Source organism: Oncorhynchus keta, chromosome 21 (assembly GCF_023373465.1).
Source record: "Oncorhynchus keta strain PuntledgeMale-10-30-2019 chromosome 21, Oket_V2, whole genome shotgun sequence".
Lineage (NCBI taxonomy): Eukaryota > Metazoa > Chordata > Actinopteri > Salmoniformes > Salmonidae > Oncorhynchus > Oncorhynchus keta.
The window spans coordinates 27,561,381-27,576,006 of NC_068441.1; the positions used below are offsets into that span (position 1 = coordinate 27,561,381).

Consider the following 14,626-nt stretch of genomic DNA (forward strand, 5'->3'; position numbering starts at 1 on the left):
GGCTCTGAGGGGTGGCCAGTCCTCTTCTGGCTGTGAGGGGTGGAGATTACAATAGTACATGGCCAAGATGTTCAAACGTTCATAGATGACCAGCAGGGTCAAATAATAATCATCACAGTGGTTGTAGAGCGCACGTTAGGAGTAAATGTCAGTTGGCTTTCATAGCCGATCATTCAGAGTTAGAGACAGCAGGTGCGGTAGAGAGAGAGAGTCGAAAACAGCAGGTCTGGGACAAGGTAGAACGTCTGGTGAACAGGTCAGGGTTCCATAGCCTCAGGCAGAACGATTGAAACTGGAGCAGCAGCATGACCAGGTGGACTGGGGACAGCAAGGAGTCATCATGCCAGGTAGTCCTGAGGCATGGTCCTAGGGCTCAAAACCTCGAGAGAAGAGAGAAAGAGAGAGAGAGAGAGAGAGAGAGAGAGAGAGAGAGAGAGAGAGAGAGAGAAAGAGAGAGAATTAGAGGGAGCATACTTAAATTCACATAAGACACCGGATAAGACAGGATAAATACTCCAGATATAACAGACTGACCCTAGCCCCCCGACACATAAACTACTGCAGCATAATTACTGGAGGCTGAGACAGGAGGGGTCGGGAGACACTGTACAGTACTACAGTGTACAGTACTACTTATACAGTATGTTGTCCTTGCCTACTAGGTCCATATCAGAACATTACATGTTGGAGCCAATTAATGTTAACATGGTTCACTTAAAACAAAAGCTTGTCAGATATTGACCACCTTCAAAAAAAACATGTATTTATTTATTATTGATCAGCATTCTGTAAATATTATGATTTACACAAATACATTATGATATGGAGAGTATGTAGAATTGTTACATTTTGTATTATGTAAAGGGAGAAGTGTGACAGAGGTAGGTGTGTGTCTTGCAGCTGGTGGTCAGGAGGCCATGTGGCAGACTGAACCCCAGAGAGTTGCTTCGCTATAGGAGGACAGCAGAGCTCCGCACAACACCACCAAGCCTCGGACTTGAACACGGATGACAAAAGCAACACGTGTGTGCTTTGAAAAAGAAGACAACGCTTATTTTGTTGGGACTTTTCCTCTCTCTTCTTCAAGGATCGATCAACCAAAGGTGGGAGCCTTCTGCAATGGAAGCTTTGATGTCTGTTAATAACTGAAAAAAGAAAACAAGTTGAACAAAGAAACAAATTAGGAAAGGGATAAAGACAGAGCATTATTTTTGTGCATGTAATATAGCGAATTTGTATTTTTTTAAAAGCATTCTGGAGTTTCAGAGTGATACAAGGAAAATAGTAACAACACAATGTGTCTTTAATTTTTTGGTAAAATATGCAAAAATGTATTTTAATTGTTTTATGTCTGTTTTTTTGACATTCTATTCACAGCAGTTGGACAATGTTTTGTACAGATTTTAAAAAGTAAAAAAAAAAACACATTTAGTTGGTATAATATTTCTAGTGTAGGCTACTTTTAAGAATGGAAAATGCGAAACACACCGTTTAAAGCTACTTCTCCCTTAAACTGATCCAGTAAGGCTAAGTTCAGTTAACTCACTGGCAGATGGTTACATGAATTATTTATAAATTATTTAAAATAACGTCAAACTTAAACCTTATAAAGCATTCCCTTCATAAACATTCAGAATGTGTTATGAGCAGAGGACAATCATGATCATTCTTATTTATATGTACATCATAGTTCTATTTTTTGATATTTGGAAATATTCAAACATGTCACTTGCGTATTGTGTAGATTTTATTTAATTAAATTCTTTATTTAACAAGTCCGGTAAAAGCCAAACACTGGCAATAAACATATTATCACTTGTAAAATAATTCATAGGAGCTAAATTATATAAAAAAAGTTTTAAAAATCTGATATTATTGTAAAACTATATTATGAGAAAAAATGTACTATTGTTTTTTTGGTTATAATGCAATATGACACATCCAAATTTCACCTTCTATTTAAAAAAACTTGAGACAAATTGGATTGTCTGAAAGTTACAATATTATTTTCAACATTGAATAAATTATTACTATTACTATACTATACATTAACAAGGTCCTCTCTCTATATTCAAAGGAAAAATAAGACAGTACATAAAATGCAAACTCTTTTGAAATGATTACCTACAGTTATTCATTGCAATTATGCTTGAATTCACAGAAAATATAATAAATATTCTACAAAATAGTTGACCTGGTTTGTGTGTTGGGTGCGAGAGTTCATGTCCCAACAGTGTCCATAAGAAGTGGTTTTAAGCGGTTTTGTTCTGGTAGCTGTTCAGATGTCCATAGTGAATTTGACCTTTTAACAAAGTAGACAGACAAATAATTGGACATGCCTTAGAATTGAGCAGTTGGATTAGTATGAAATATGTGTACAAAAGAGTGAAATTGTTTTAATTTAAAAAGCAAAACAATGAGGGGAGTTAAAAGTAGGTCTAAAAAGAGTCCTTAATAGCAGTCCTTTGTTGTTGAGAAAGGGAGCTGCAAGTATTTATCAATGCTGCTGTTGTCTCCTGAGTTTTAATTCCTGACAATGATTTGTATTTTAGAATTTTTTTGGAAAAAGTAAAGTATGTTTTCTCTTTTTGGGCTTTCACTTGAACCCTTGTTGTTGTTCTAAAATATATTTTATATTAATTTCTTTACAGTCATCTAGATTTTATAAGTAGGGAAAGATCTTTCCAAGAGTTTAGATGTAAGATTTTTTTATTTTGTAAGAGATTCATAGGATTTTTTTATTGTGTTCGTGCATTTCCACATGGTCCATACAAACAAAGAGATGATTCTGTGTTTCTTCAAGCTGATTTCCGTTCCAGAACACTGTGTTGTTCACTATGATATCATTTTTCAGGCCCGTGTGAAATAGTTTTAAACTAAAACGCGTCCACATCTATCCTAGAGACACTAAATTAAACTCAATGACAACCATGCCACCTTGCCCACCTTCCCAGATCAGTCCAGTGGAGATGTACATGTCTAGTGTAAACACATTCTATTGTATCTGTCAGAGAGAATGATGATGCTACCCAGAAAACACATAACATAACATGAAAGTGCCATTAAAACAAACTGTCCCATAACAAACTGTTCCACACAAGTTAACTTAACATTGGATGAATTCATTCTAGTTTCAACAAAGACAAACATTTGTGAAATTGGCGGGTTTTGTTAGGAATTCTGACCAGTGTTTCTAAGCCTTAACTGTAACATATTTCAGAAGGGGAACCCTGTTTCTCCTCATTGATGGCAAATCATTGATGGCAAGCATGGTTGAGGGTATGGCCAAGAAAAGATCATACAGATGCCATCAATATCAGATGTTATGTTGCCATAATATTATAAAGGGCTGAGTTTACCATACCTTGTTAAAACCTAGTGTTACCCTAGTAAACATCCTCCCATCACACTTGATCACGGGTTTTCGTCATTGTTCAGGATGGATGACATCAAAGTTACTGTTTCTTCTTCATTGTGCATCTCTGAACCTCTCTCCACCTACCAAATGTTTTTTTATGATTATTTATGTCTGCAACACCAAAGATGATGAAGCCATCCAACTGTCAGGAAAGTCAGACTTTCTATCTTGGAGACAAATGCTGCTCTTGTCTCTATTGGCATACGTAACTAGAATGATGCTGTAGTAACATCCTCTCAAAGTGGCAGTATTTTGGTAGATGGTAAACAAGCAATATGTTTCACTTAAGTTCTGAATGTGTTGAGTGTTGAATAGAGAGTCATAGACATGTGTGCTTCGTTTTATCGACATATGCTCGTTTCAGTTTGGTACACCCAAAGAAAGAGCAGTGTATGGTGTCTTTAATACAGAGAACAGGGGCAGGGGCCTACTTTGCTTTTTTAGTGTCAATGATGAGAGCTCAGCATGTATCTCTTTCTGTAAGTACTAGGACTTTTGTATGTGCTCTTTTTGGTTGAGCTGTTGTCAAAACCATAGTTATTTCCTGTTTCCACTTCTGTTGAGTGTTTTGTGTGTCTTGTGATCTTTCCCGAAAATACAAAAGTTATCACTTGCAGGTTTTAAGCTACAGTGCACCTCATGAAGGAACATTTGAGAATGTTGTGAGAATGTAGTACTAGTCAGGTAATCCATTATGTCATTATGATGAATGCTGTTAAAGTCATCCAAAAGACATATTTGTTAGTCATCTTCAGACCTAAAAGCAGTCTATTGTCAAGATGACTCTATCTGTTCTGTAGATCCAAATATCGATTTTGGAGTGAACGATCACTTTAAGTTACACTCTCCACAATTAACTGTAAATCATTGTCTGAGCGAGCACGCTTTAGGCTATTGTATTTTCCTTGCTGCGTATCTTTGACAGGTATCTTATAATATTACGGAAAAATACTAAACACAGGATGTGCAACGAATGTTGGACTTGCACTTATTTTCAATCCATGTTTGTGTACATGAAAACCCTAATACCTAGCATTCTCCTGTCTTCGCTTGTTGTCCAGATCATGTAGCTTCAATGGCTAATATCATAGTTTCAAAATGTTTTGCTGCTAAAATGGGATGTCCAAGCAGTGGATAGATAGGAGCCAAATTGGATGTTCAAAAATGTCTTCCTTAAACGTAGTAAATTGGATTCAAGTATAGTTAACATGAGCACATTTTTTATTATATTTTAGACACATTTTGTGAATGTTGTACTCAGAGATAACACGCTATTTGATAGTTGTTTTGGAATCTCTTCGGTAATTCACCAACTTTGTGTGAGAAATCTGACAATTTGAACATACTGCCTCATCTCGCTCACTGCTTGTAAACATTTTCCTTATTTATACAAGAACACATTTTGTACAGTTTGTTAAAGGAGAGAGGTTTTGTTATTTGGTTAGTTTGCTAGTAAGCTGGTTAGTCACTTGGCTACTTCGTCTTCCTGTGACAGAGATGCTCAAGTAACTCTTGTTTTTATTAATTGCAAATATATGTTTTGTTTCCTTTCTGTCTTGGTTTTACTCTTTGAATATGAATATGTCAATTTTCTTTTTTAATAAAAAAAATCTTGTTTTTAATGGTTGTATTCCAAAACAGTTCCAAGAATACAATGGGGGAAAAAGACACAAGTCAATTACATAAATACCAAGTTTATTTTAGTGTTGAGCAAATTGTATTATGTTTGTTCAATATAAATGTTTCATGTGGTAAGCAAAGTGTTTGATACCCATGAAAAAGGTGCAAGCTCCTTCCTCTTTAGGTTATCATGGTAATACCCAAACATAATTGTATTGACCAAGCCTTGACATTGTAATAATGCTACTGCATTCAAAATGCCATACATTGCCCTCTCAGTTAAGTCACAATAGAACTTGTAACCGATAAACCAATATTCTGATCTAATATGATCGTTCATTACACTTCTTTCCTTTTGATTTAAAGTGATTCTGTATGTATCTGTATGTATCTGGGTATGTATCTGTGTAGCTAAAAGCTACTCCTACAAGATGCAGAGCCTTCACGTCCATATAGAAACCACTCTAACCACATTGTAGTCTCAAACTTTATCTTGCCATACCAGGAACCGTAGGAATATATATATAGCATCATCTATAAAGATTGACAAAATAACTGACATTAGAATCAACTCTAGCAAACATATAATATGAAGATACTCTGTCGTATCAAAACTACAATTACATTTTTTTAACTCAACCCTGCTGAGTTCCAAAGACTTCCTGAATCCACATGATACATGTAGTTTAGGAAAACAGGAAGGAGATATATTTACAGAAAGATTGCATGCTTTGAAAGAGACCGTGTCAGTGGTAACTTGTTTTATTTTCTTTGGGCTGAGTTGACGACAGACAGAAAGTGTAAATCTGTTTTCCTGAAGACTAGAGAGATCAATAAGTACCATACTGTCTTAGGCCTCAATTCAATCAGGTCGAGTGTTAACCCGCGTTGGAAGAGATCCACGTGGCAGATGTTCTGGCGGTGTTGGAGGTGTATCTGTCGTATGAGCGGTCAAATAAGTGAGCAGCTGCTCTTGTGTGTCACAAACCACCACTCCCTTATTATCCCTATTCTGTTAGAAGTTAGGAAATGTAGACTAATGCATGTTTTCATGTTCATTTGGATGGGGGGATTTATAGCCTATCAGTTCAATCGAGGTGCAGACAATACAACATCACGCATTTAAGTGTTTGAACTTGTAATGCGGCTGCATGAACTAACGCGGCTGGTGGTTTCGTTGGGTCCAATGGTAGTGTCCGCGTTAAGTTACCTCTAGAGCCGCTTGTGGATTTGACAGCTCAACGCAGTTTTACCTCCGACACGCCAAAACAACCATGATACGGGTGTCGGCTTGTGCGAATCGGAGATCATCTTAGGGGACCAGAACATAATTACAAATCATTTGCAGACTGCAAATTGAACGCAAGAAGTCCAAACAGCTATATTTGACTAAACATAATCATTTCAAACCTTGTTTCAGTAAAATTAGTATATTATCAAATATACATTGAGTGTACAAAACATTAGGAACACCTGTACTTTCCCTGACATAGACTGATAAGGTGAATCCAGGTGAAAGCTATGATCTCTTATTGATATCACTTGTTAAATCCACTTCAATCAGTGTTGATGAAGGGGAGACGGGTTAAAGAAGGATTTTTTTGCCTTGAGACAGTTGAGAGATTGATTGTGTATATGTGCCATTCAGAGGGTGAATGGGAAAGACAAAAGATGTAAATGCCTTTGATCGGGGTATGGTAGCAGGTGCCAGGCACACCGGTTTGTGTCAAGAACTGCAACTCTGCTGGGTTTTTCACACTCAACAGTTTCCTGTATGTATCAATAATGATCCACCAACCAAAGCACATCCAGCCAACTTGACACAACTGTGGGAAGCAATGGAGTTAATATGGGCCAGCATCCCTTGTGGAATGATTTGGACACCTTGTAGAGTCAATGCCCTGACAAATCGAGGCTGTTCTGAAGGTGTTGTTAATGTTTGGTATACTCAGTGTATCGCTCTATTATGTGTGGGAATACTTTGGAAAAGTTTTCCAAAATTAAAATGTTGGTGTTTTTACAGCCTATGTCAAAAATAAAAATAACATTTGCTCAGTAAGCCTGGGGGGCCAAATAAATCCCCAGCGGACCGTCAGTTTGGGAACCCTGTCCTAGTTAATATTAGCCTAGGGCTCTATTCAACCTGTATTGCGGAAGTTCAGCTTTGGCATAGACTGCATTCACAATAAATGTTGCATATGTCAGCTCAATCGAAAGTTACTTAAACATTTATATTGCGCAATCTGTTACACTTCAGCGATACAGATTGAAAAGAGCGCCTTAATGCTGTTTATCTTTATTTGCTTTCGCTCCCCAGCTACTCAATTGAATGGTAAACAGTCTGTCACGACATGAGACTCTTTTATTGACCACAGAAGAGCCAGGGTCGTTTGAGAAGAAGACGGAAATGAAATAAGCTCTTAGAACTTAAGGTTGAGGGAGATTGGGCTGAGTGTAAAGGAGAAACAGACAGTTTGAGAGACAGAAGGGACAAATAGATAGAAGAATTAGTCGCGGCTCCCTCCAAAACACGAAAGTAGGAAGCTGAACAGGTATATAATGTCCAGGTAGAGGTTCAGGGTGGCAAAGACGTACTCCTCTGGACTCATAGTGTAGCGCTTGTTGCCTATCAGCAGCTGGGTGTCAAACGCCAGGAACTAAGAGAAAGAGAGAGTGAGTGAGGGAGAAAGAGTGATGAAAGAGAGAGAGAGAGAGAGAGAGAGAGAGAGAAGGGGGTTTATTGTCACGTACACCATTTTGCTACAGGCTGTAACCCAATGATTAGGGCCAGGAGTTTGTCCTGACCACGTAACCTTGACCAGAAAAAACTCTAGGTCTTGCCAATGATGAATGTGTGTTGAATAGCTGCCACTCACCAGAGTGAAGAGGATAGCTCCTATCACAGCGTAGATGGCTTGTAACCAGGGAACCTGGGGGGGGGGGGTAAGAATGTTATCGAACAGCGCTAAGAAGATACAGGCCACTAATTTAGGAAAGACACTGGGGCTCTTCCAGATCATCTATGAGATTACCCTTCAGCTAATCCTTCTTATTCATGCTAGTATGCTACCCACCCGAATAGGGTGAGCGAGGGCCAAAAGCCTTACCGTCACTCTATATATAAACTCACTGTCACAACTATTCTTATTGCGGTCTGGAAAGATACGCACAGCCATTACACCATCAATATCTAGTTCTGCTTATGTACAGTTATATGCCATTTAGCAGACGCTTTTATCCAAAGCGACTTACAGTCATGTGTGCATACATTCTACGTATGGGTGGTCCTGGGAATCGAACCCACTACCCTGGCGTTACAAGCGCCATGCTCTACCAACTGAGCTACAGAAGGACCACTACAGTGTCAATGGAAGCTGGTGGAAGCTAAGCAGACAAGACAGGCTACTTACATATCCAAAAGGGATGACGATGGAGAGTATGATGCAACAGTACAGCATGACCATGGTCAGGACAAACAGGACTCCCTGGTAAGAGGTGAAGTCAATCTACAGTAGGAAACGAGGGAGAGAGAATAATGGTGTTTTGTTCAAATGCACTCATGATCAATCAATTGGATTGTGCCATGGTTTCATTTCTTCAAAATAAAACAATGTTATGAAGATGGGTTCATTTTTCTCACCTTGGTCTGAAAGCTGAAGATGGTGACAGACATACACACCACAGCAGTGATGCCTAGACACAGGACCACAGACTTGGTGTTGTAGAAGCTGGAGAGAGAGAGAGAGAGAGAGAGCAGATTAATTAATTGATTAATCCATCAATTAGTTATAAAGAAATAAAGCAATAACACGTGCTTGTCTTTTCCTAATTGCACACACTATGACTGTGATCTGTGGTTGTCTCACCTAGATGTAGCTATCTATAGATGAATGCACTAACTAAGTTAGTCTGGATAAAAGTTTCTGCTAAATGACTCAAATGTGAAATGTAGTCATCCTTCCCATCCATGTGGATGTTGATAGATGTGTTCATTCTTATCTTCATCTTATCTTCATCATTTATTTCAACATATGTTTCTAATTGGGCCAGGAGTTTGACCGGTTCCTGTGACCTGGCCAGGAAAAACTCCTAGCCCCACCTATGTCAACATCTGAGTCCCCCAACCAACCCTACCCACACATGAAACACACGAGTTAGTCATTTACCTGGACACAAAGCCCATCATGCAGGCCAGGCTGAGAGTCTGAGAGCAGGAGAGAGGAAGGCATGCGGACAGAGCCGAGATAGGTATAGAGCAGAGTTAATGAGGTACACAGACAGACGGACGGGCAGGGAGACTATTGGGTACATGCTATTCTCTTGAATTGCTCTAATATTTATTCCTCATTATACTCACAAAGAGAGACAGCAGAATGAGGTTCCAGGGAAACTGCCTCCTGTTATAGAGATGAAGAGAATTCAGGTTGGTAAATTCACTCTTTCATATTGCATGTTATCATTCTACCATCATTGTATGACTACCATTTACTGTGGATGATCACAACCCTAATCTATGAAGGATGTTATAAATACCGTATTAACGTGTTATATCTGCTTAATACATGTGTAAAGTGTTGGTGTTCATGCATATTAAAACTACATTTAACTATTTGATTGATTGAATGTCCCATCTGTTTTTCTACGTGACAGTCCAGATGTGACATAAGTGCTGCGTACTGCCCAGATTGTCAGGAGGGAGACTATTACCTGATTTGTTCACCACAGCAGTTCAGTGCGATGTAGGTGGCCAAGAACATCATGCTGTCGAAAGGCAAAAAAAACAGTTGATTATTAGCACAATTACATGGCTGAATCCCAAATTACCCCCTTCCCCTCACCCTTTTATTTGCACGTTCACGCACGCCTCCGAAATATGCACAAGTGTCCCAAAACTGAGGGAGTGAAAACGATGGAGGGTTTAGGGGCTAATTGGCTCATTCCACAGAATGAGTGTCTTTTGCATCCCTTTGATATTTTAAGTTGAAATTGTGTACTAATATTGAATTAGAATTTTGAAAGCCTATTATATTAAATTAAGTGCCCTTTAATATAGACAACATGGGGAATTAAATCAGTCAGATTTTATATGAATATAAACTTGCTGAAGTACCAAAATAGGTCATTTTGACATCATGTCCCTCTGTGACTTCAAGGAAAATGTTTACCCGCTTCATTTAACTTTTCAACAGAATTGTAACGCTCTAGTTATTTTGTTTATTTGACAAAGTAATTTCTGAAGATTATTATTTAATGTGTTTAGTGAATCATTTACGTCTGTCCCTCATTTTAAGATCCATCCTGTTACTCGAGCGGAACTCCCGTTGCAATATGGTGAAACTATTCCCTTTTCATTCTTTTTTTTCAAAAGAAACATCTAATAGTCAAATCATAGTGTAAAAACATGTGAGCTGGTTCATCTCTTTTTACCCATTTGGTGGTGTTTTGTGGTGAAAAACTGAGCCGGTCGAGCTTAACATGTCAACCCTGATATGCATAGACAGACAGGCTAGAAATGTTTTACTGGATAACTTATTTGTATTGCTTTTAATCTTTTTAAATGAATTTATCTTATTAACACTTTGTTCTAGCTAGCTATTTGTGTAGGTAGCTATCAAGTAAACGCAATGATTATATTATTATATTATTGTTTAAAAAATGGTGAAGCTTGCATTCAATTACCACTCCCTGTTCCACACAACAAACTCCCATTCCGTCTGTCACAAGGGGATTCATCGCTGATTTATGACATCTTCAACCCTGTTACGGTCAACCCTGTTATTTTATTTGACACTTAATAGGCACTTATTATAGTATTTTTTTTTTAAATTGAATCCTTATGAGATGGGAAAACTTTTTTTTTTATTAAGTTAAACATGCATTTTATGACAGAATGTTAAAACTAGGTTTAAAAAATGTTGTTAACCAAGTTACACTTCACAGAAGATACTGTCTTGGTGGAACAACCCAATTAGATCCTCCTATAGCCACTTCGACCGAGTCAGCTATGCTGCCGGTTTCAGAGCAAAGTGGTATAGCATAACGCATCGCATTATTTTGGAGTTTGATCAATTTAACACAAAATAATGGAGAGGCGTGCCTAATTCTGGACACCTGTATTTGTTTGTCAGATTTTGAGACTTGGTACATATAACATGTGAAATACCACCCAAATTAAATATTTAACTGCTACTGAGGTGCATATCTTGTAAAACGACAGGGGGAACTTTCTCATTTGTATTTCGGGCTTGTTTTATTATTTAAATGTGGAACATGAATTGCATCATTCAAGTCTCGAGTGTGTTCCGAAGTTGATGGGTTTATTTGATCCCCTTGCCACTCTTGAAGTCACCCTATGAGATCCGCCAGCAACACGTGACAACAGAGGGCCCTGCAAGCGAGTTGATAGGGGCAAGGGGCTAGGGGCTGGTTTGGGAGTTACCGTCTGATGAAAAGTGAGGGCATGTCAATCAAGATATTTGTTGTCACTTACTAGGAGCACATGTACAGGTGGGGGTGTGCCTGAATGTAAAACCTCACTGGTGCACTGTGGAGAGATGAGAGAGTGTTACACTATGTTGAGTACACACACACACAGACACACACACACTCATTTAGGATATATTTACAATGTAATAGATATGATACATACCAGAATGTGAAGAGAGCAACAATGGCCACAGTCACAAAGAGTTGGATCATCAGGATGGCATAGACCTTTAACAATACAGAGAGGAGGAATAAGAGGGGATGGCCAAGATACACCCTCAGTATACTATACTGCATGCTGGATCATGCATGGGTGACATGCTTAAAGAAGTCAGTGTAGCTCAGTTACAGTAATATTATTATCTGGATCGTATTTATTTGGGCACACAGTGGAAAAACGTTTTGCAACGGAAAACAAAAACGTGTGTTTCTAATTGGACGAGTATTTCTTATAAGTCCAGGTTGTCCCTCCCTGTTTCAGTACCTTTCTGATAAAGATCCTCCTGACGGCCTGGTCGTCCCAGGAGAACTGGGTTTGCATCTCCTCATAGTCTGACAGGGAGGGAAGAGGGTTAAACATCTTGTTAAAACAGCAGATGTGTGTAAGGATTCACCTCTAACCTCTGGGTACATCACACGCTGTAATGTTCGTTGCTGCCCATCTATCTTTGTTCTATAGTAAAGTGTGTGTGTGTGTGTGTGTGTGTGTGTGTGTGTGTGTGTGTGTGTGTGTGTGTGTGTGTGTGTGTGTGTGTGTGTGTGTGTGTGTGTGTGTGTGTGTGTGTGTGTGTGTGTGTGTGTGTGTGTGTGTGTGTGTGTGTGTGTGTGTGTGTGTGTGTGTGTGTGTGTGTGTGTGTGTGTGTGTGTGTGCAACCGGATGTAGAAGAAGAGCACTACATAATGTAGCCATAAAGGAGCCCTTTGTTTAAGGGGATGAGATTCCTGTGTAACTGACTATTATAGATACAAAGATGTTTTGATATTACCTGCAGTAGCCTCTTCATAGCTGGGTGGGTACTCTTTGCCTGTCTTTGGAGACACCTGAATATATGGTGAGAGACACAAATGGTCAGAGATACCAGTCGTTAGAAGTAGTATCAAACTGAAAGACACTTTTAATAAACACTTTAACAAAACTCAGGAAAAACTTCACCCTTACAGGGCCGGCTCGCCCTTAACACGGATCACGTTGTGCATGTAGAGCCCCCGATCGCTAGGGGCCCCACAATTTAATAACATTTATGGAAAACACTTAGGCTATGGATGAAAGTTTGAATAGTAAAATACACAAAATGTAAATTTGATATTTAGTAGTGCATAAGCAGGTTTCCTCTTGTTATGTCAGTCACTGAGTGACATAGCCATGAACCATGGCTTTAAATGGACTAATGTTCTCGAGTCATGTTTTATGTCCATATAAAAAAAAACTTTTCGCAAGAGGTGGGAGGGGGCACCCAACCAAATCTCAATTGGGCCCGCAAAAGGCTAGAGCCGGCCCTGCACTCTTATAGCATAAAACTCACTTCATTCAACTCAACTTCTTTCAACTCAACTTCCTTTTGCTGCTATAAAACAAAATGGCCAGGTGAAGGATAACAGTTGAAGTTTAACAAACAATTTATGAATATGCTATTTTTTATTCTATGATTCTATTCATGAATTCAACTCCTCATGATCCACTGAAAATCCAGATAGGCTACATGTAGAGGCCTGTATCAGTGTAAACAAGCCTCCATGTTTCATCAGTGTTTAGGATAGGATAAGGATTAGGATACTCTTAGTTGGCAGCCATCTTAGTTTTGCCGACTTATGCTGCATTCGTAACCAAGTGGGAGGTGGGAATTGACACATTTTGATGTCACAAATACCAGTTGGATACATTCACATGCTTTAAACTCATTCACAAATGTTGATTGGCTACAAACTGCATAAACCATAAACTAAAAGTACAGTTGTCATGCTTGTAAAAAAATATATAATTTTCAAAACTTTATAGATTGCTTTCTATAAATAATGTTTTGTCGTTGCATTTAACTGCTGAAAATGATGTTATCGCAGTCATTTCCTTAGTCGGTGATGTCAGAGGTCAGCATGCGGGAGAAGTGAGAGCTCAAGATGATAGACGAGTTTCCCACTAGTAATTACCAGTTGGAGGGTCATTCAAGTGGATTTTTCCCAGTCGTATGTGGTAAATTCCCAGTTGGTTATGAACACAGCAATAGATGGTGCGTTCCTCTGCCCAGGCGTTGCTGACGCATGCCAGATCTTACAATGACTGGATAGGTATTTAACATATAACTTAACCACATATTATGTTATAGGAATCTGGTGCCTGGCGCCACAGTCGATGACGTGGCACACAACCATTGGTTGATCCATGTAACGTCTGAGCAGGGGAACGCGTGTACAGTGAATGAGTATAACATTAAAGAAAGATAAATATTTGTCCATCTCACTTTCTCAGTTTTTTAGATGATATTTTATGATGATATTCACAGTATATCACAGAGAGAAAACCACAAATAATGTCTGGAATTGGAAATTCAGAACAGCAACCAATTTCTGGTCACCTCAGCTTTGAAGCACTAATCTGGTAAGAGAGAAAGACATCTTTACCTTTCCCTTGGTCATGTTTGCGTATTTTTTTGAATCCCTTTAGCGTTGACTTTCTGTTGTTTACGGTGTTTTTGTTGTTGTTGTCCCTTTTCTTATGATGTCATTCAAAGGCTTGTCAACATCAGTAGTAGATTTCCTTCTATATGATGAAGCTCTCTTTGTGTCCTTTTCTTTTTGTGTCCCTTCCGTCTTTTTTCTGTTCTTTTCTTCTAGGTTTCCCTCAGTTGTGGTACAGTAGAAGAGAGAGATTGAAGTTGTTCTTACAGTGGCTGTGCTGAATCTGTCTCCACTGTGCAGATTACAACCAACCAAGCCCTATATAGAGCACTATTAGGAGGTTAATCCCTTTCCAACCCTGATCGCATTTCCCCCCATATCTCTGCTCTAATGAGGCCGTTCGAGCAACATCCAGGTAAGGTTCCAGCATTGGGACGTGCAGGAATGTACCACTGCCTTAACCCAGGAAGGGGGGTGTAACATATCTGA

General features: G+C 38.8%; 1 protein-coding gene and 1 pseudogene across 1 annotated transcript in view; one reads left to right on the forward strand and one right to left on the reverse strand.

Annotated features, from left to right (window-relative positions):
• Nucleotides 1-5,040, forward strand: part of LOC118376147 (RNA-binding motif, single-stranded-interacting protein 2-like) — a 61,767-nt gene extending 56,727 nt beyond the window's left edge. Inside the window, exon 14 of the mRNA XM_035762837.2 lies at nucleotides 901-5,040. The gene's annotated coding sequence lies outside the window, so the exon portion shown is untranslated. The remainder of the gene's footprint in view (nucleotides 1-900) is intronic.
• Nucleotides 5,041-7,537: 2,497 nt separating this feature from the next.
• LOC118376146 (protein lifeguard 2-like) lies at nucleotides 7,538-14,568 on the reverse strand (annotated as a pseudogene).
• Nucleotides 14,569-14,626: the final 58 nt, after the last annotated feature.